Genomic DNA, 23,766 nt, shown 5'->3' on the forward strand with positions numbered 1-23,766 from the left:
TTAAGTTAGAATACTTTAATTCTTAAATTTAGTGTGAAATCTAGGCCTGTAAAAGAAAGATCGTTTCTTTATGGCTGGTCTTATTTCACTTACTTTTAACCGTAAATTAGGATCCACTTTTAATTTTATTCTGAATTTATTTTTCAATTACACTGACTACCAATAAGTGTTTGGACACCTATGCAAATGACGATATCTGCGGTCCTAAGGTACGTCACGGACTCCGTCGGTATATATCGTGTAGGAAACAGCATCGGCTTTAGTCGCATGCAAGATGCCTCGCAGTTCGGAGCTCTCTGATTTCGAGAAAGGTATAATTATCGGGTATCACAAATGTGGCCGATTTTTAAGGGACGTATCTAGCGATCAGAAGTACCCAAAATCGACAGTGGCCTATGTGATTAAGAAGTGGAAGGTGAGCGGTGATTGTCGGAATGTGCCCCGAGTCGGCAGACCAACGAAACTGGGAGATAGAGACCGACGAGTGCTGTCCAGAGAAATTCCGAAGAACCGCACCCAACCGATGGCCCTCATCCGCGAGGAGTTTCAACAGGCATCCGGGAGTATTGTTTCAATGAATACCATCCGTAAGGAAGCACATCTGCTTGGTTTTCATGGTCGTGCTGCTGCCCAAAAGCCTTTGATCACAAAGTCCAACCGCGCTGTTCGGTTAATGTGGTGCAAAGCACATCGAAATTGGACTGTAGATCAGTGGAAACGAGTTCTTTGGAGTGACGAATCAAGGTTCACCCTTTACCGTTCGGATGGCAGGGTCTGGGTCTGGCGTCTACCTGGAGAACGTCTCCTGCCAAAATGCATTGTGCCAACAGTCAAGTTCGGCGGAGGTGGAATTATGGTCTGGGGGTGTTTATCCTGGTATGGACTGGGACCCTTGGTACCCATTCATGGTAAGCTCAACTCCGATGCCTACTGCACTATTTTGGATGGCAATGTGCTTCCTACGTTGTGGCAGTTTTACGGGTTGGACCCCTGTTACTTTCTGGACGACAATGCCAGTTGACATGTTTCGACGTTAACCAAGGCTTGGTATGGTGCCAATGGAGTTCATCGAATGGACTGGCCTGCCCAGAGTCCAGACCTGAACCCTATCGAGAACCTCTGGGACGAGTTGCATCGCCGAATTCAGGGGTGCACTACCCGTGCAAAATCGGTGAAGGAACTTCTATGTCTTCTCCAAGTCGTTGGGAGAAAATACCACTAGCTGTCATACAAAGACTCGTGGAAAGTATACCCCGGAGGGTCCACGCTGTAATTACCTCTCGTGGAGGCTGTATCAACTATTGATTCAGAATAAAGTTATTTTGTCTTTTCTATCACAGCTGTCCAAATACTTATTGGTAGTCAGTGTATAACATGGAAGAAAATCCTTATTCACAAAAGTAGGTGGAAAAAGGATGATAAAAATTTAATAGCTTTCTTCGAAATTACTTTAAATTTTTTTTCGGGGGGGGGGGTTCAGCCAAAGGTCAACAAGTGTGTTATTTTTGAAATCTTCAGTTAGAGTTCGATGCCAGGAAATTTCTATCAATTGTTCTTTTTCTTAAGGAGATTTTTGAATTTAATAGTTAAAAATAGTTTTTTTCTTTGCGTACCACCAGTTGAGGATTGCTGGACTAGAGGTATATTTGTTCTTTCTGTAAAATCTGTAGTTTAGAATTTTATTACATTGATGAAAACGTTATTTTAGCGTTATTGCGCACGTACGGTTTCGTAATGAATTGAATACACAAGTTCGATGAAAAGAGAACAAAATTTATTTTTATCAGAACAAATAAAACAAAATGCTTAAAATTTCCTCAGATATGCGTACAATATTGCAATATCTCACAGTACTTATATTTTAAACTACTAGAACTTTCAACAGAACTTCTTAATTCGAAACAGAGAAAGCTAATCCGATTTCACCGCGAATTCGCTACATTCATTAACAGCAATAAGTAAACAACTGAATTGAGATGTTTTTCTCCAGCTTTTATAAGCTTTTTAATTATGCACGAGCACATTCTCGTACTTTCTCGATTTTTCTGCAAAGCGAAAGCAGTTACGAGATGCTTATTTATTAAACGCGCGCGCTCTTGTATTTTTCATTTTTCCGGCGTAACTTTCTGGTCAAATTAGTCGCGCGCAGCATTGGACGGGGAAATGATACAATTCGATTAAAAGTAGGAACTTAATAAATAGAAAATCCGTAACAATATACATTTATTGCGTTATGAATTGCAGTTGTTCGACTTTAGATGTCGTAGGCCTTGAATTAGATCTGTTGTTTTTCTTTTAGTGTTACCGAATTCCGCGGTATGTGGGTCATTACCGTACACTCGACTTCATTGGAATTCTTTAGCTAAAATATCCTCCAGATTACAACATTGCTTGGAATACTCAGCACTAAATTAAACGCTTTATGAAGCCATGTAGTATCTGTTTCACGTTAATGGTTTGTTACCTTTACATTTGATTAAAGAGCCTGAGAAATCGTTTGGGACTGTACTGTGACGGATGTTATTCTTGTTCCCAAAGCGTTGGGAATTAGGAGAGCTGTGGGGGGGGGGAAGAAACCACCACCGTCATGATGAACTGCAGGTGTCACCACACCTCAGATCGGTGCCTAAGATTTGGCATTCGAAAGCAAGTTCTTACAATAGCCGCGGATCGCGCAGTCGGTGGTGCCTCGTGGTAATTGGTAGCTTTGCAAATTTAGTATTGTTATTTTAAGCGTGTTTATCAAATTCGTGCAGAGGGATGTGCAGAAAACCACTAGTTAGAAATGAATTTGTTGCAAGGAAAACGTTAAATCGGTTATATCGAATAGTTTCGTATTGCGCACAATGAAAATCTCTATAGTCATTTACTGCTCAAATATAACACGGTTAAAAGGTTTCCTGTAATAGTTTATTATATTTTATTGCGTATTAACACCCCAGAAGGGCTATTAATTTCGTCTTGGCATTTTGTGGCGGTTCACTTTTCAAATTGTTACCACCAAATATTATCGCCCTGTATTATACTTAAAGAAATTAAATAACGAAGAATGAGCCATGCCCTCACCAGGACTCCAACCTGCGACCTCTCGAATACGCACCGAGTGTGCTACCGTTACGCCACGAAGGCATGCAGAAAGGAGAGAGAAAACACCTTATAGATATATCCGCCACTAAAACGCTCACTTTTCCAGAGCTTCTTCTGAAATTGGCAACACAATTGAATGAATGTGTCTTACACAAAGAGAGGGATATTTTGAGTCTGATTAATTGCAAACGTTTTTATTATTATAATTTTCTTTTAATTAAACATTCACTACTATTTTTTACTTCCTTGTACGAAGTAAAAAGGAAGTATTGTAATCGCGAATAGTTTCAGGCAGCATATTTCAACGAAAATATCCATGACGAAATATCCAACGAAAATATAATGACCGATATCGAATGCAATTTAACGATGTTTTTGCGTGATATCTGTACGTAAGGACAGAATAAAATACTCTTTTTCTCCAAAAAAATTATAAAACTGCTTTAAAATGAATTCTGAAGAGAATTTTTCGTGGCGTCTGTACGAACGTATGTACGTACGTACGTATCTCGCATAACTCAAAAACGAGTAGCCTCAGAACGTTGAAATTTTGTATATAGGACTGCTATAACATGTAGATGTGCACCTCGTATTTTGGTTGCAATCGGCCGCACCAAACGTATATAAATATATTTCTATATATATCTACTCTATTACCCGGCTCAGTGATCTCAGTTTCTTTACTCATATATGTTTGTATTGGGTTATTAGATTACGGCAAAGCACTCGAGGGCTATCTGCCTTAAGGGAGGGATGCCTTCGTGGAGGACTTTTTAAGGGAAACTGGCTCGTATACACGTTACACATGGGAAAATATATGTTTGTAAATTGTACATTTTTTGCTTTAAAAATGATTGAATTATGTTGTTTTTATCTTCCGGTTAAGGATTTTATGCCTTTGCTAAATCTGTGTGCAATATTTTTAGAATTATCAGCAATTTTATAGTTGTTTAATTGCCGCTAAGCCTGTTTTTAATGGCGGCCATTTATGTTTACATTTGAAACAGGAGACTAGTGGATTTGATGCCAATCTAGAGAAACTTAGCTTCGCAACAACAAAGATAACGCCTTCATTTATTATTGCCAATTAAATCATGCTTAATTCTTTCTGGAATTTTTTCGAGGAAATAAGCGTTTGAGATTTACTTCGTAGTTTTTAATAGAGATATTTTGAGTTTTTATGTATTTTTGCCTTCTCGCGAAGTGAGAACTGAATTAATTAAATGAGAAATACTCAATCGTCTGTGAAAAACTGTTTTTTTTTTTTTTTTAAAGTCCAAAGGGATTTGAATCCCGAAGGACTATTAGTTTCGTTTTGGCATTTTGCGTCGGACGGATAAATGTCGGTTCACTTTTCAAACTGTTGCCACAAAATGTTAGAGTCCTGCATTATATTTGAAGAAATTAAATAATGAAAAATCTGCATAAATGTATGTATATTTCTCGTATTGTGATAAAACAACGGTACATAGAGTCATCGAATTTTGAATAACGTAATCCTCCAACGAATATGAGCATGTGGAAGACCAAATTTGAAATTTGTTTTATGATCGATTTCCTATTTTTTAAAACTTTGACGAATTTTTGATTAACAAACTCAAGGATTTCAAAGCGAGCAATGGCAACGTTGTGCAGAAAAAACATTTTTATCTCCAGCGCGTGAGTCTCTGTATCGGAAATTCTAAAGATAGGCTCGTTTTAAAACTATTTTGCGATATTGCTGTTGCACTGGATCTTATGGTTTAAGTGCGAGGAACATGATATTTAATAAAGAAAGGTAACACACAAAATATTAAAAAACGCCCCTTTGGACGTAATTTAAAATCTGAAATATTTCAGTTTTTTTTTTTTTTTTTTTTTTCTTAATTTCTTTTATACATAAGCTTTATTATAGTATTTGAATAGAACATGTGGCAACGATTAGATAATTCTTTAAATGATATACATTTTGTGCATTCTGAGTTATAATATGAATGAAATATAATAATGTTAAGTAAACTTAGTGCCAGTGTCGCTATGGTAAACAAAGTGAATTTTAAAGAATTCATTTATTCTATTGTGGTTTATGCGCTGTCGGCGAAGTAGGTTTAATTCAATCTAATAAGTTTAAATAAAATGCAAGAAAAAATGCGTATAATTTAATATTCCGTACAAGGAAGTCATGTGGTGTACACATCAGATTTTTTATAATGCATATGTATGTTCCACCATTACGGCCTTGGGTTTCGCATATATCAAGATTAACTGTATCTGTCAAACCCACATTTCTTCTGCAAAATATATACTTTCTTCGTTACGCCTCCTAAAGATTTTGCAATTTATACACGCCTGTTTATCTATGTAAATCTAATTTATTAGTTTTATCTCAGAAACGCGGTTTATTGATAAGAAGGGATTTTCTTCATCAAAAAAAAAAAAAAGTAAACTGCAGAGAAGAACGGAAAAAATTAGCCATTTATCAGAAAAATCTCGTGTAAGTTGTAAAAAAAAATATGATAAATAATAACGAAATAAGAACGAAAATAGTGGAAAGAGGTTAAACGTGTGCCGGGTCATCTCAACCACGCGAACCGAGCAGAGGACGAACGTGCTTGTGATTGCAATCTGAGATACTGCACTACGAGTTCCAATTGGTAATCCACACCGAATGGTTGCGCCATGCGTATCTTGGAAAATGATGTTAGTATGCATACTTCCATTTTTAATCAGCAGAACTATTGTTAAATAACTTAAATAACCTAAGTAAATAAATATAATCAAATTGCGATAAATTTAGTATCAACTGCTTTTTCTTTTGTGTGTGTGTGTCACTCTTCGTATGTACAGTGGATGGACAAAAATATGGAAACACCTTGTGAAATGCATGTTTGAAAAGAAAGATTGTATTTAATGAAATATGTAGGTAGCGCTGGCTTTTTTTGACTACTAACGCCACCTATACAACTTCGTAAATGTGCTAAACAGTTCAGTTGTTGTCGGAGTACTGTTATGTGAGGTTGTCATTGCATTATGTCAGAGTTAACAGACTTCGAACGTGGGCGAATTGTTGGAGCACGTATGGTAGGTGCTTCCGTAAGCAAGGTAGCCGAGGTGTTCAGTGTTTCGAGAGGTACTGTATCGAAGATTTATTCCGCATATTTGAAAAGCGGAAAAACATCATCTGCTAAATCACAGCGCGGACGAAAGTGTGTCCGGAGTGATCGTAACAGACGATCATTAAGGGCAATTGTGACGAAAAATAAGAAGACCACAGCTGCAAAAGTTACTGCTGAAATGAATGTTGTGTTACCGAACCCTGTGAGTACCAAAACAATTAGAAGGGAGCTTCATAAACAGGGAATTGCTGGCCGTGCTGCAATCGAGAAGCCACTCATCGGTGATGCTAATGCCCGTAACAGGAAAAGGTGGTGTTTAAGTCATAAAGCCTGGACTATAGAGCAGTGGAAGCGAGTAATATGGTCTGACGAGTCTTCTTTCACATTGTTTCCCACTTCTGGCCGAGTTTACGTCTGGAAAACGGCATCTCAAGCCTATAATACAGACTGCTTGTTGCCAAGAGTGAAACATGGCGGGGGTTCTGTTATGGTTTGGGCAGCCATATCGTGGTTCTCTGCTAGCCCCATGATAACTGTGTCAGGGCACGTGACTGCCAAGACTTATGTGAACATTTTGTCCGATCAAGTTCATCCCATGGTACAAACTTTGTTCCCCGATGGTGATGGTGTCTTCCAAGACGACAAAGCCCTGTTCACGCAGCTCACATTGTACAGGACTGGTTTTCTGAGCACGAGGATGAGTTGTCCCATCTCCCCTGGCCACCACAGTCACCAGACCTGAATATTATCGAACCTTTGTGGTCTACATTGGAACGGAAAATGCGTTCTCGTTATCCACCGCCAACATGTTATCTGAACTTGCCACCGTTTTGCAGGAAGAATGGTATAATATTCCCTTGGCAAACATACAGGAACTGTATTTATCCATTTCGAGAAGACTGCAAGCTGTTTTGGATGCCAACGGGTTTCCTACACCATATTAAGCAAAGAAACATGTTTTTTTAAAGGTGTTTCCATATTTTTGTCCAACCCCTGTATGTTCTCGCATTGTGATAAAACAACGGTAACCATCCATTTAGAAATAACGTACTTTTCCACCCGAAAATGGGCAACTGGAATTTGGAATTTGTTTTATTATCGATTTCATATTTTGTAAACCTTTAACGAATTTTTAATTAACCAGTTCAACGATTTCAAACCGAGCGATGGCAGCACTGTACAGGGGAAAAAAATTATCTCTAGCGCGCGATACTGTGTATCAGAAATTCTAAAGATAGGCTCATTTTAAAATTATTTTGCGATATTGGCGTTGAGTTGAATTTTATGGTTTAAGTGCGTCTCGTTTAAATTCATATTAAATCCATTTGAGGTTTTTAGTCTGTCTGTTCGTACAGATACCACACAAAAGCGTCGTAGAAATCTATTAGAGAGCGGTCAAAACGGATATTTTCGTTGAAATATGATACCCAAAATTTTTCGGGATTTTTAATGCTTTTTTTACTTTGTACAAGAAAGTAAAAAAATCTGATGTGTACACCACATGACTTCCTTGTATAGGAATATTAAATTATACGCATTTTTTCTTTCATTTCATTTAAACTTATTGGATTGAATTAAATCTACTTCGCCGACAGCGCATAAATCACAATAGAATAAATGCATTCTTTAAAATTCACTCTAATATTTGTTTAACATAGCGACATTCTGGCGCCACTCTGGCGCTAGATTCACTTAACAGTATTAATAATTATATAACAGTTAACTTATATAATAATTATATAACGGAAACTAAGTTAACTGTTATATAATCCAGTAATTATATAACAGTTAACGTATATATTTCGTTCATATTATAACTCATAATGCACAAAATTTATATCATTTAAAGAATAGAATTATCTAATCGTTGCCACATGTTCTATTCAAATACTATAATAAAGCTAGAACGATGTATAAAAGAAATTAAGCAAGCAAAACGAAAAAGAAACAGTTTTTCACAGACAATTGAGTATTTCTCATTCAATTAATTCAGTTCTCACTTCGCGAGAAGGCAAAAATACATAAAAACTCAAAATATCTATATTAAAAATTACGAAGTAAATCTGAAACACTTATTTCCTCGAAAAAATCCCAGAAAGAATTAAGCATGATTTAATTGGCAATAATAAATTAATGCGTTATCTTTGTTGTTGCGAAGCTAAGTTTCTCTAGATCGGCAACGAATCCACATTAAAAATGAAAAGAACAACATACAGTTAGAAATTTAAGTGTATTCTTGACTATGAAATTTTATTATTACAAATATATAATAATAATAATAATAATAAATTTTAAAAATAAAAATAAATAAATAAAAATTAAAAATTAAAAAAAATAAAAATAAAAACTGAGTGTAAAAGCAGTTTGGTACACTGGGAGGTCAGAGAGAGTGTAAAAAACCTTAACAAACCCTTTTGGGCGACTGTAAAATCTGAAACTTTCCAGCTTTGTTGTTTTTGTTCCTATTTTTTTATGATTTATATATGTTTATAAATGTTCTTTTTTGTAATGTTCGTTTTCGGTTTGATAAGAAGGAGAGAAACGGGTCACGAAGTTAGTGAAATTGTTGATCTATCTGGTGGCAACAGCTATGATTGTTTACTTTCACAGTGAACATTGATGTTATTTCTTTCGGTAATCAACACATTCTTATCTCGTTTACGTCAATTTCATGTTATTGACATATTTATTAACCAACACAACGAATGTTCTGGTTGATGCGATCTTTATTGCCCAACAGCGATAGTGATAGTGAAACTCCAATATCAAAAAGAAAGAGAAGATTGCTGAGTATTGGGAACTATCGGTATCATGTACAAAAAATAAAGGTCCAATCAGAATGACCTTGTAAAATGCAGTTTTTCTTTGGAAAATTCGAGCGGTAGAGTACTAAATCTTTCAACGGTTTTGCTTAAGGTTCGCGTTAACCGCACACGCTGCAAAATTCGTTTTTTGAAAAAAAAAAAGAAAAAAAAAAAAAAACTGACTTGACCAATCGTTTTCTTTGCTGGCGAGATTGATTGAGAACAAGAACAGATATTTCAGTGACTCATCCCTCCAAATCGATCTTGTAATTTTGTTTATATAACTGTATTTTGTAATTTTTCAATAAATATTTTTATTGAAGTTTTTTATAATCTACTAGCAGCTTTGCTGCCACCCTTCGTCTGGCTTTTAAATGTACCGGAAAAATGGCTGAAGGGAACACCAAACGTTAAATTTAAAAACTGCGTAGAATTTTACTCTGCAGAACAACTTCACAAAAAAAAAAAAAAAAAAAATAAATAAATAAATAAATAAATAAAATAAATAAAATAAATAAATAAATAAATTACGTATAATAAAATTACAATGAAAAAAGCAATATCCCTTAATACAAATATTAATTATCCTAATAAATAAATTAACCAAAACAAAAAAATTCTGAAAAGCAAAATATAATTAATGATATTTTATCTTATATTTTCAAGAGAAAAAGATAACAATGAAATAAGCTATACCCCTTAATACAAATACTAATTATCCTAATAAAAAATTAACCAACTTTTCGTTGAAGAAAAAAAATCATGCAAAACTTTTCAATATCTTACAAACAGTGAAATAAGCAAAAAATAACATGAAAGCAACTCAAAAAACAAAATTCCGCGCAGAATTTTACTCTCCAGAACAACTTTATAAAAAAAAATCAATAAAAGTGTATTATATATATATAATACACTTATATATATATATATATATAAATGACAATGAAATACGCCAATCTCTTAAAAACAGTGACATAAGAAATACGATGAAAAATTGTTGCCAAACCCCTATTTCTAAAAGAATGAAACTATTCAAAATGATGCGATTTCATCAAAAATCTATCAACCACAATAAGACAGGAAAATTTTTGCCAAAATCACATTTTTAAAGATGTGAGAAGTGTACTCGGAAGCTTCATTTAAAAAATATTTTAAAAATACAAAATATTATCATTTTTCCAAAATTCTTTTTGTACAAGCAGTCGCAAGGATGAAAGTTTAACGTGTCCAAAAATCAAAGAAAAATAAACTGTATATTTTTAAAAATAAATTATTTTAGAAAAAATCCCGTTAAAAAGGTGTTAAGCTCCCTTTGTTAAATAAATTCGTATTGAATCGATTTATTGAAACACGAAATTTATTTTAAGTTCGTAAAATAGCTAAGTGCCTACGTTTCATGCCGATGTGAAAATGGAGTGTGTAGAGTAAAATCTCGCTTTCCTATAACTCATTATGTTTCAAAATGACGCGATTTCGTAACAAAACATAAAATTAAAAAAATTCTAATTCGAATTTCGAAAAAATCGCTTCGAGGTGCACTCGCTCTTGTCTAGATGCACCTATGTACCAAATTTCGTAGTCGTGGGTCTATCAGCTTACGCGCAACGCGAACCGAAAGACAAACACACACACAGACAGACTCTTTCTTTTATTATATGTACAGAAGAGAAGAGATGTAAAGAAAAAATTCTGTGTGTTTGTTCGCCAGTAACTGTTTCCACTATACGAGGAAAAAAAAAATTATATCCAGCGTGCGAGACTGTGTATCGGAAATACTAAAGATATGCTCATTTTAAATTATTTTGTGATATTGCTGTCGAACTGAGTTGTATGTTTTAAGTGCGAAGAACGTGTTATTTAAGAAATAAAGATAACACACAATACGTTAAAAAAAAGGCGGCTTTGGGAGTATTTTGTTTATTTGTTTGTCCCACCACCACCCTTGAGGATGATAAGGTTTATTTTGTATACAATTGTTTGTTTCTCGTATAGAATTCTAGATCTTTATGAATTTAATCTAATCATGTAATAAAAGTTCTTATAATGCATCGTAATGTAATAACGAGTAAATCTAGCCATGAATGCCTTAACTAAATAAAACTAGAATAAAACTTAATTCCGGATATGATATGAACTTAAGTTGAACTACCGTTACACCACGAAGGCACGCTAGGGAAGTGGGAGAAATACCTTATATACTCCCCTTTTTAAAGGGCGACTAGGGTCTTAGCGGATTTAGTCGCCAAATCCTGGGTGCGGAGAATCATCATCCACAACCCTTTTAGTTCGGGCGCCACTTGTAGAGTCATTAGGTTAATTGGAAGCAGGAAAGATGAAAAATATGCAACCGCCTTCGCAGGGAATCGAACCACGGATCTTTGGAATACCGGCCCAGCGTGCTACCGTTACACCACGAAGGCACGCTAGGGAAGTAGGAGAAATACCTTATAAGTTTGTGTAAAAGGTGAAATAACTGCAACCGACGGTTTAAAATTATTACTAGTATTTGATGAAATGAAAAAGAAGCTCCCCTTATATCGGAAAATGCAATAAACTTACTTCGGTATTTTTCGTTTCCAAATTACTCTATTGCGTTGGAAAAAAAAAATTGCTTTTGAAACTAAATAATAATGCTAATTAAATATTTCATCATCTCTTTAAAAGTGGTGACGTAACAGAAGTATTACCAGCTCAGTCAATACCTAATTAGTTGGTTTGGTTTATTTGATTACGGCAAAGCACCCGAACGGCTATCTGCCTAAGGGAAGGAATACCTTCGTGGAGGACTTGCTAAGGGTGTGGTTACCGGCGGCTTCTGACTCCATAATAATCATGAGTACATTTGTAAGGTTGTGTGATGCTTACTGCATTTGTGAACTCAAAGCATATTTATTACAGGGGCCCACCAGCGGCCGAGCGGTAAAGTCGCTAAACACTGGTAGTTCGGTCCGAGGTTCGAATCCCGCGAACGGGCTGGCTGCATGGGCGTTTTCGTGGTTTTTCCCATGTGTAACGTGTATACGGGCCAGTTTCCCTTAGAAAGTCCTCCACAAAGGCATCCCTCATCTTAGGCAGATAGCCCTCGAGGCTTTGCCATAATCACACACACACATATTTATTACAATTACGAGAAACTCTTTACATATATACATTGAGAGAGAATGAAACATGTTAATCGACTTTTTTGAAACTTTATTTCATATTTCCCTGATGAGTTCTAAATTGGAGATTAATTTTTATTTGTATAATTAGTCCAAAGGGGCTTTGTCCCTGAAAGACAATTGTTTTCGTTTTGCGATTTTGCGTTGGTTCACTATAAATGTCCGTTTCATTTTTCAAACTGTTGCCACCCAATGTTAGAGTCCTGCATTATATTTGAAGAAATTAAATAATGAAGAATCTGCCTAAATGTGTATATTTCTCGCATTGTGATCAAACAACGCTACCTAAAGTCATCGAATTTTGAATGACGTCATCCTACTGCGAATATGGGTAGGTGGAAGCCCAAATTTAAAATTTTTATTTTGTTTTATTATCGAGTTCATATTTTGTAAGTCTTAGTAAATTTTTGATTAACAAACTCAAGGATTTCAAAGCGTGCCATGGCAACGCTGTACAGAAAAAAAAAAAAAAAAACATTTTTATCTCCAGCGCGTGAGACCGTGTATCGGAAATTCGAAAGATAAGCTCAGTTGAAAACTATTTTGCGATATCCACTGTTGAATTGAATTTTATGGTTTAAGCGCGAAGAACGTGATATTTAATAAATAAAGGTAACAGACAAAATGTTAAAAAAAACGCCCCTTTGGACGCAATTTAAAATCTGAAACCTTTCAGATTTTTTTTAATTGGTCTATTTTCTCTTTCGCGTTTTTATTTTTTAGAGATTGTTCTACTATGAATTCTTTCTTTAATTGGATTAGGTTTTGACCCTCTTGTGTTAAATCTCTTGTACACGGTTTCAATTGTTATATTATAGAGGAATTGCCTTACTTTTATTCCAATTTAATAATAAATTTAGATGCTTTAAGTTTATTCTATTTCAATTCTGCAACTATAGCGCAGGACGGTTTTAGAAAAACATTTATTCGAATTTATATATATATATATATATATATGTTGTATGATCTTAAATTCAATTAGTGCGAAATCGAATTATTCTGCTACTTGCGCAATTGCTGCAAAGTAAGTTAATAATAATTTATTTACTAAAGAAATATTAATTATATTATCTTGTAAGATTAATTTTAGTAGAATTATCTTAGAAGAGTGAATCCATAGTTAGTAAGTTCAATTTCGAAAATTGTTTTAAAGTAACTTGAATGTAAGTTGTTAAAAATGTTTAACGAGGACTTGAATTAAATTATGAATAACGAAATTTCAATTGTAAAAAGAAATAAATTAAATGCATGTAATCATTGCCATTGATTGGAATATATATTCCATGGATAGCATAGAAATGTTATGTAGTGAGGTATAGTTTTCATGACGGGAGGAACCTGCTAACGTGAGTTTGTCTAGTTGAGAGTTTTGGAGCATTCTAGCATGTTGTTCGGATAGAAAAATCTGCAGACCGAATTAGCCACGCCTTCTTAATTTTTCAGTAGTACTTTTCATCATCTGGTTCGTTACATCTGGAACGATATCAGGAAAAACAAGATCATTGGTTCGTGTGCCCTTCTAAAATCGAAAGGCTTTGACCACAGACAGACTGCAGAAAGCTAAAATCTCTCTACTCTGGTCGTGAAGTTATGTCTTTTGCGCTGGCAACTGGAACTATTTATTGCGTCTGCGATGTCAGACGATGACCTGTGACACGCCGTAAAAGCTTGAAAACGGTGACTTGCGGAGACCGCACACACGATTGTGTCACATCTGTGTGGTTCGCCGCAAGGGAAACTGGTTCCTTTTCACGTAACTAGTGATTAGTCGGTACTACCGAACCGGGTATTTTGTAACGGGTACTTAGTTGTAACGGGTACTGAAAATCGGTACATCCAAGTATCCGTTACTTCAGTACCGAAATCGGTACTTTTCGGTATTCGTTACTTCTGTACCGAAACGGGTACTTTTTGGTATTCGTTACTTCTGCACCGAAACGGGTACTTTTCGGTATTCGTTACTCCTGTACCGAAACGGGTGCTTTTCGGTATTCGTTACTTTGTAACGAAAATATGCGTCTCTTCTCGGTATTTCGGTATTCGTTACTGGAGGATCGATGAGGGTTCAGCTCACTCCGATTTTGGTACGAGAACAGTAGTATCTGGTTGTATTTGCGAAATGGTGATATGCGCTTCTTGTGTCCATGAATGGTCTGCTCCTCAGACACTTCCGTAGTTGACATGTTTTATGATATTCAAAATCTTACTCCGTACAGATAAAATCAAACACGTGGTGACGTGGCAGAGTTCCTTCAGTGCGCAAAATCGTTAGCTGCGCATTTCGGTACTCCAAATCGTTACTAGGGTACTCCGGTACAGCAAACCGTTACTAGGGTACTACGGTACAGCAAACCGTTACTCCGGTACTCCAAATCGTTACTTGGGTACTCGGTACTTGAAATCGGTTTTCGGTACTTTTCAAAGTAACGGTTACTTGAGTAACGGGTATTTTGTACCGGGTACTTGTCTGTACCCGTTACTCTCGTACCGGGTACAAGAATGTACCGAAGTTGCTTATCACTACACGTAACACGTGGGGAATACCACATACCACGGAAACTCCCGTGCAACCAGCCGTTTTGCCGAGATTCGATTCCCGGACCGAACCGCTCGGCCGCTGGCGAACCTCAGTACCTGGTTGTTAAAAAGCTTCGGAAAATAATGGAGCGTTAAATGTCGTTTCGAACATTCATTAGCAAAAAATAATTTTTCGTTATTATTTACGTCACAAAGTTTGTTTTCGTTAGATGATATTTTAATTTTTTTAAACCTGATCCGAAAGATATTATTTTTATGTAGCAAGTTTTCTGTGGTACATCGCAAGCCAAGGAATTAATAAAATGAAGCTTTTATTCAATCCTTGGCTTGCTGTCGTAGAAAGTGCGTATCTCGAGCAGACATCTTCTTCAGCAGCATCTTTTGAATCTTAGATTTTCGGATTTCTCTGCTCAGAAGAGGTCCCCCCCCCCTTAGTAAAGTTCATTGCTATGTGGGATGAGAGGGGAGGGGGTTTTTTAGGAATCGTCGCCGTATTTAGCTCGTTTGCTGCTGTTTGGCATCATTTATCATCTCTTCGAAGAGCCCTCAGGGGCTCACTTTTGTGAGTACGGGTGTGGCAATCCCGAGGTACCCTAGCCCTTCAGGGGATCATCTTCTTGGTGAGACGGGTGTCACGATCCTGGAGCCCCAGTGATCTTTCCTCTTTCCCGTCTCCTCTCCTCTTGGCTGGAACTTTTTCCCCTTCCCTTCCCCCTTGTGGTTTCTCTCTACGGAGTTTGGGGCTCGTCACGAGAGACTGGAACAGACCTTGTCTCTAGTCTTCGAGTGGCGAGAAAACTGCCCACGTGTTTGCCGTGCGTGGAGACCCGTGTCGCTGGAAAGGAGGGTCCTGGTAGTTGAGGGGCGAGGTACTGTCCCCAACACACTACTTTGGCCTCTGCTTCAGCTAAACGGGAGGCACCTTAGTCGTCCTCACGGGTGTCAATCGGCTGGTCACTAGTCCTTGTGTCAGTGGCTTGGGGTCAAGCTCTCGGGAGTACCTGCTTTCGGGAAAGCCGACTGTGGAGCTTCAGTTTGCGTATAGGTCCGGCTAGCCCTAACACAGGAATCTGTGTTCCCTTGTTGGGCTCCGTGGTGGGCGGGGCCGTCGGACCCGAATCTTTATTCTTTCACTATGGCTTCTTCTCATATCTACTTAATTAAAGATTTCGAGGTAACTCCAGTCATTCAAACTAGTTCTGAAACGTCTACAGCTAAACCAGTCACTCAACCTAGTTCTGAAACGTATACTGCTAAACCAGTCACTCAACCTAGCTCTGAACCATCTACTAATAAACCAATCATTCAACCTAGCTCTGAAACGTCTACTACTAAACCAGTCACTCAACCTGTCACTCAACCTAGTTCTGAAAATTCTGCAAAAAAATTACGGACAGATGCAAATAAAAAAAATCATCACAATAGTCCCCGTTTCCTAGTCATCTCTAGTCCTTCTGGCGAAATGCATAAGATGTCTCCTTTCGTAATAAATAAATACATCCAGTCTTGTATTGGTGAGCCGAGAAACATAAAGCGTCTCCGCTCCGGAGACTTGCTTATTGATACAAACTCAGCCACCCAGTCTGCTTCTTTACTTCAGATTACTAAACTTGGGCAAGCGAATGTCACTGTAACACCCCATAAGTCACTGAACTATTGTCGTGGTGTAATCTCAGAATTCGACCTTCTGTATGTTTCTGAAGAAGAGATCGCTTCTGAGTTATCCGAACAAAATGTCTGCGGTGTAAGGCGGATCAAGATGCGTAAAGAAGGTAAGTTGATAGACACGAAACACGTGATCCTTACCTTCAACACGCCTGATCTGCCTAAGAATATTAAGGCCGGATATCTAAATATTCCTGTAAAACCTTATATTCCAAACCCTATGCGATGTTTCCAATGCCAGCGTTTCGGCCATTCTAAGACGTCTTGTCGTGGCAGCCTCACATGCGCCCGATGCTCACAGATTGGCCACGATTCTGATAATTGTACCGCTGCGCCTTTGTGTATAAATTGCAAGGGTGACCACCCAGCATTTTCTCGCTTGTGCCCAAAATGGAAATCGGAAAAAGAAATCCAGACTACAAAAGTTACTAGGAACATCTCTTACGCCGAAGCCAGAAGACTAGTCCAGAGCACACAGCTTCGACCAAATTCATCATACGCCAGTGCTGTTAAATCATATCGTACAGTTGCCACCCAAACATCAATAGGCACACAGACCCTACCAAATAAAACCCAACCGTCTACATCCATCAAGAAAAAAGAAAATGCAACTCATATAGTACAAAAGAAAGAAACAATTATTCAAAGTAAGCCGAAAACTGCCACACAAAAAATATCAAATAAAAATAGAAGTCGCAGCAATAGCTCTCTTGATGACATGATTTCTGAATCTGCGGATTCAGACTTTATGGAAGTGGAAGAGGGTCTGGAATTTCCCAGGCATCTACTTCCACGAAAAACAAAAGAACAGCACAGGAAAAACAAAAACCATTCATAATGGCCACCCTCGTGTCATGGAACTGTCGCGGTTTCCACCGAAATTTGCTTGACATCAAATCTATAATAAATGCGTACCATCCTGTGTGCTTAGCAATACAGGAAACAAATCTGAAACCAGAACACCATGCAAAACTTCGGAGGTTTTCTTTCGTCAGGAAGGATAACCTTGCAGGTGAGCGTGCCAGTGGAGGAGTAGGTCTCCTCTCCTCACTGGATTATCCCTCAAATGTACTTCCTTTGACGACATCCCTCCAAGTTGTCGCTACTCAAATAAATTTTGATATTGTTGTTTCATTTGTTTCTTTGTATTTGCCTCCAAATGAGCACATTTATCAGCAAGATTTAAATAATATAATATAGCAGCTGCCTGAGCCTTTTATTATAATAGGAGATTTTAACGGCCATAGTCCACTCTGGGGTAGCAAAGATACAAATTGCCGAGGAAGACAAATTGAGCAGATGATCGAAGATCACAGCCTTTGTCTCCTAAATAATGGGCAAGATACATACTTCCATGAGCCTTCAAGGACATTCCACGCTCTCGATCTTGCCATCTGTTCACCATCTCTGTTGCCATTTTGCACTTTTAGTGTCGGAAATGACCTGTACAACAGCGATCATTATCCTATTTTTTGTGTCTCTTGCACGAAGAGGAGCAAACCCCATGTCGAGATCCCCTCGATTCATACTGGACAGAGCAGACTGGGAACTCTTCTCTTCCATTGCAGAGCTCACAGATGAAATGGTAGAAGATGCGCATATCGATGACGCTGTTGAAGCTGTTACTAATACTATTATTCAGGCAGCTATGCTCTCCATTCCTAGAACATCAGGAAAACTACTAAAATATTCAAAACCATGGTGGAATCGCGACTGTCATGAAGCACTGAAAAAACAGAAAAAAGCATGGGGTATTTTTCGTAGATATCCTACTCTGCGAAACCTTATAGTTTTTAAAAGAGCCAAAGCAAATGCACGGAAAGTAAGAAGGCAGAGCCAGAGGGATTCCTGGATTTCATATGTGTCCTCAATAACATCCTCTACGCCTAGTAAGCGGGTTTGGGAAAGAGTTCGAAAAGCATGCGGAATGTATAAAGACCACTCACTTTCCTTTCTGGAAAAAGATGGCCGAGTGATTAGCTCCATAGAAGAAATTGCAAATACAATTGGTGAGACATTTGCTGCCGTTTCTTCCAGCCGAAATTACTCACCTGTATTTCTTTCTATCAAGCAACGCTCTGAGAAAAATCCCATCGCTTTCAACTCTTCCAACTTTGAGCCGTACAATAGAGACTTTACTATGGTTGAATTAAAGAGAGCTTTGTTGCAGACACATAGGTCTTGTCCGGATCTGGATGGCGTGTATTATGAAATGCTAAAGCATCTGTCCTATAAGTCACTGAGTGCCCTTCTCACACTTTACAATAGAGTGTGGAAGGAGCCTACATTTCCCAGTGCATGGAGGAGAGCTGTTGTCATTCCTATTGCGAAGCCAGGGAAAGACCCGAGGAATCCCTCGGACTATCGGCCAATTGCCCTTACCAGTTGTGTTTGCAAACTGTTTGAAAAGATGGTAAACAGCCGCCTAGTCTACTTCTTGGAAAAGAATAATATTATATCGCCTTATCAGAGCGGTTTTCGAAAGGGGAGAACGACCGTAGACAATATGCTTCTATTAGAGACATCTATTCGAAAAGCCTTTGTCAGAAGAAGTCACCTTGTCTCAATATTCTTCGACATTGAGAAAGCTTATGATAAGGCATGGAGATACGGTATACTCCGGGATCTTCACGAGAGTGGCTTGCGCGGCAACCTACCAATTTTCATACAGAATTTCTTGAACGCTAGAACTTTTCAAGTAAGGATTGGCTCTGTTTTTTCGGATGTTTTTCAACAGGAAGAGGGTGTGCCTCAAGGCTGTGTGCTTAGTGTAACGCTGTTCAGTTTAAAAATAAATTCTGTATTAAAAGAACTTCCTCCCACCATCTTAGGATCACTATATGTAGATGATTTACAGATTAGCTGTCGAGGAGCAGACATGAGATACATAGAGAGGCAATTGCAGATGGCTCTGAATAAGATCCAAGAATGATCAGACAAACAGGGATTTACTTTTTCTAAACAGAAAACTGTGTGCGTGCACTTTTGTAGGAAGCGAGGTCTCCATCCTGAACCTGAGTTATATCTAAATGGTACAATTATTCCAGTTGCGCCCGAAGTAAAATTTTTAGGAGTAACGTTCGACCAGAAATTGACTTTCCTTTCTCATGTTTTAAACCTGAGAAAGAAGTGTCTCAAAACACTAAATATTTTAAAAGTGTTGGCGAACACCTCCTGGGGTGCAGAGCGTTGCTCCATGCTTCGCATTTACAGAGCGCTTATCCGCTCTAGACTGGACTATGGCTCAGTTGTTTATGGATCCGCTCGGTCATCTGTTTTGTTAAAACTGGATCCTGTTCACCATCAAGGTTTGAGGATATGTTCAGGAGCCTTCAGGACTTCTCCTGTCCAGAGCCTGTATGTTGACTGTAATGAACCATCACTTTATCTGAGGCGTGAACAATTGTCCCTTTTGCAATATTTTAATATACTATCCCAACCTGAACATCCAAATAAGCTGTGCTTACTTGATGATGTGAGTAACGCGTTATTTGAAACACGTCCATCTTGTGTTCCTACATTTCTTTTAAGAGCTCGCCCTGTCATTGAGGAACTTTCCCTCTCTGATATGCACCCCCAAGCAGTACAGAATTTTGAAATTCCACCTTGGGAAAATGCACGGATTCAGCTTCTTGATGTTTTTAAGTATCATGTGAAGGCAAGCACTAACGAGATTATTTACAGACAACTCTTCGCTGAGCACAGGAACAAATATAGCAGTTATCTTCCAGTTTATACAGATGGGTCCAAGTCAAAAGATCATGTGGGGATGGCATATGTAATTAAAGACCACATGGAGGGCAGACGCTTGCACAATGCTTTCTCTGTCTTAACATCCGAATTAACTGCGATATATTATAGTCTTTTATACATCTCAAGGCTCTGCTACAAAAAGTTTATAATTTATACAGATTCGTATAGTGCTCTTAAATCAATAGAAGCTTTTCCTAATACTCAAAATCCAGTAATAGTGGATATTCTCAAAATACATATAAACTTAATGAATCGTGGGTATGATATCCTGTACTTCTGGGTTCCCGGGCATGTGGGAATAAAGGGGAATGAGCTGGCAGATATCACAGCAAAATGTGCTGTTGAACTGTCCAGTCGTCTCATCCCTTTTGCAGACATTTGTTGTGTTGTGAAACAAAAGATCCGAAAAAAATGGCAACAACTTTGGGATGTTCAGCTTCAAAATAAATTAAGACATGTAAAGCCTAGAATTGAGCACTGGGAATTAACCAAAAATCGTAAGGAGGAAGTTCTTTTGACTCGCCTCAGAATTGGTCACACTAGAGTGACACATAACTACCTTTTAAAAGCTGAAAATGAGCCTGTTTGTTTTAACTGTAATGTTTGTTTATCTGTTCGTCATATTTTAATTGAGTGTCCATGTTTTAATAGTCTTCGCCAGAAATATTTTACCTCTCGACCGTTTAATCGGAAGAGAGGTCAATTCTAATTTATTTTATTATTTAAAAGATATTGGCTTTTATTACCAAATGTAATTTGTTTTGAAGACTGTCTCTTGAATTTTAATATGTGCTTTTAACTTGTGTTTATATGACTTCATCCTCTGGATTTGGTACATTTATCTACTTGTTCTTATTTATTGAATTTTAATGTCATCAATTGTAATCATCTCATCTTTTGTTTGGCGCGTCATAATCATCTCTGGTTTTGCGCCATAATCACTCACTCACTCACTCACTCACTCATCTCTTCGAAGAAAGTGATCAGAACTACTCTTAGTGTCGAATTTTTCTTTCAAATAACGTTTAACACATTATTTGCTAGTGTGTTGACCTGTATTTGTTTTTATTCTAAGATACCTCATAATATGTATGATAATATGTGAAGATGCATTGGGAAATTGCAAGAATTATTGTTTCGAAAGTAAATACTTTCAGGGCAGAAAAGTGAATAGCTACAAAAGGGAACTTAAAACCCTCTAAGCGGCAAGGCCATGTACTGCCTAGAATATTTATTGTGATATCTGTAACAACGTATATATACGTGCATATTAAAATATATCAACGAAATTAAGGCAATGTATCAAAAGAAAACAAATTCAAGTATGAAATACCAGGAGAGGTTTTGCATCAAAATCAAAAACATAATTTGTTCTCATAGTAATTTTGGGAAATTTGTGCTTTCTTGGCGAACACCCTGGCCGCCCAGAGGGTTAAAATTAACAAATCCTGAGTCTGGCGTAGATCTTTAGTCAATATGTCAATTAATTTCCAGGGCGCAGTACACAGGTCCCTCTTCATCAGGAACAAAGAAATCTGCAAAACTGACTGGAAAGCAACATAGACCGTAACTAATGCACAAGATCAACTGGTGGGCGGGTTAACTGGATTGCATATTAAACAGGTCCTGTCGAGGTGGTGAAGAGTTTATTTATGGTGGAACAATGGAAAATTCGCTATCACTAATTTTCGGCATGCAGTAGCAGAGTTGCTTCTTCTTGCTTTTTAATTTGTGCGCTAAGACGTTTATTTTATGACAGAGATTCAGCTCAATAGACGGTCTACTAAATTGGAAATGGAAAATGGTCACTCTGGAATGGCGGTTAGCAAAATTTACCATGACGGATCGTGGAGAATGATTTGAGAGCGTTTGCCTGTCTTGTTCTGCGAACTCGTCATAGTCCAGAATATCATGAAATCAGAACTCTTAACTCTGTCGAAACTAACTATGCGCTGTAACTAGAAGAAGAAATGGTATTACTGTAGCGCTATTAGGTTATTTCGAAGCAGGATACATGAAAAAGGAGCAATGCTTTCGCCGGGACTCGAACCACGAACCTCTCGAATGCGCGCCGAGCGTGCTGACCACTACACCACGAAGGTATGCTAAGAAAGCGGGAGAAATATCTTATATTGCTTCAACTCGCAAATGTCTATGTTAAATGCTGGATATGACAAATCATGGCGCGTAGACATTTGTTTTGAAAAAATTGAAGCCTTTTCCTATCCCCCCCGGAGGAGGGGGGTCGACCCACAGAACTCTCTAGGATTTGTACCTGGGCAGTCTCGGCCCTTGGGGTATCAGTAGTCGACGCAACCGGACTCACCTAACCAAACAAGTTGACCTCATGGTCATAACAGGCCACGGTAATAAATGTTGTAAGGATCTTAAGTTTTACTAACGTTTATTTTATTTTAAAACTGTACTATCACTTCTTATTTTCTACTTCCGGCCAGAATGAAATGCTTTAACTTGTTTATGCAAATTGTCTCGCTAACGCCCAAGTATTTAAGTTGTGGCTTTTTGCCAAGAGGAGAGAAGGAGATTTAGGAAGCGAGCCGCTTGCCACTGCAGTTCTACGAGTTTTCTCTCGGTTACTGGTTGCCTTTAAGGCCAGAGGTTTAGCCCTTTTGATATTTGAAAACGTATTGTAGTTTAAGCAGCTCGGCGTACTACATACGTATCTTTTTTAAATAAAGGCCAGTCTTAGTGCTAGGCATTCGTATACTAATTCAAAGTTAGCTTTTTAGTTAGAGTTTTAGTTAGTAGTTTTATATTCTTACGTTCAGACCACAAGTGTTTGGTCTCTGTATCCTTTAATTCGGGAGTACCTGTAAAGTATTGAAAATAAAGGGTTTCGTATACCTTCCTGCTTGTGTTGTCTACTCCACACATTGTTGAACATAGCTTGAGTAAGCTCCCTGTTCCGATTCAGGACACACCATGTTTCCAAAGCAAATGAAGAGAAACACAAGTCCTGACAAGGTAACGCATGAAACGTTAAAAAAAAAAAAAAAAAAAAAAAAAAAAAAAAAAAAACTGAAATTTTTCAGATTTTAAATTACGTCCAAAGGGGCGTTTTTTTAACGTTTTGAGTGTTACCTTTATTTATTAAATATCATGTTCTTTGCACTTAAACCATAAAATTCAGTTCAAGAGCAATATCGCAAAATAATGTTAAATTAAGCATATCTTTAGAATTTCCGATATACACAGTCTCGCGAGCTGGAGATAAAAGTTTTTTTTTTTTTTCTATATAACGTTGCCATTTCTCGCTTTTAAAGCATTGAGTTTGTAAATCAAAAATTCGTTAAAGTTTTACAAAATATAAAATCTATAATAAAACAAATTCCAAATTTGGGATTTCAGATGCCCATATTCGCAGTAGGATTTCGTCATTCAAAATTCGATGGCTCTATGTACCATTGTTTTATCACAATGCGAGAAATAGACAATCATTTATGCAGATTTTTCATTATTTAATTTCTTCAAATATAATGCAGGACTCTAACATTTTGTGGCAACAGTTTGAAAAGTGAACCGACATTTATCCGTCCGACGCAAAATGCCAAAACGAAACTAATAGTCCTTCGGGATTCAAATCCCTTTAGACTTTAAAAAAAAAAAAAAAAAAAAAAAAAAAAAAAAACCCTCTTTTGGGCG

The 23,766-nt window shown here is 37.4% G+C and overlaps 1 protein-coding gene and 1 long non-coding RNA gene across 7 annotated transcripts in view; one reads left to right on the forward strand and one right to left on the reverse strand.

Moving 5' to 3' along the window:
- Positions 1-23,766, forward strand: part of LOC118181881 (uncharacterized) — a 537,207-nt gene that overhangs the window by 270,210 nt on the left and 243,231 nt on the right. The window lies entirely within an intron of this gene.
- Positions 1-23,766, reverse strand: part of LOC146997853 (uncharacterized) — a 90,510-nt gene that overhangs the window by 52,650 nt on the left and 14,094 nt on the right. The window lies entirely within an intron of this gene.

Source organism: Stegodyphus dumicola, chromosome 4 (assembly GCF_044657685.1).
Source record: "Stegodyphus dumicola isolate Sdum_Otavi_A_Nest chromosome 4, ASM4465768v1".
NCBI classification, from domain to species: Eukaryota; Metazoa; Arthropoda; class Arachnida; order Araneae; family Eresidae; genus Stegodyphus; species Stegodyphus dumicola.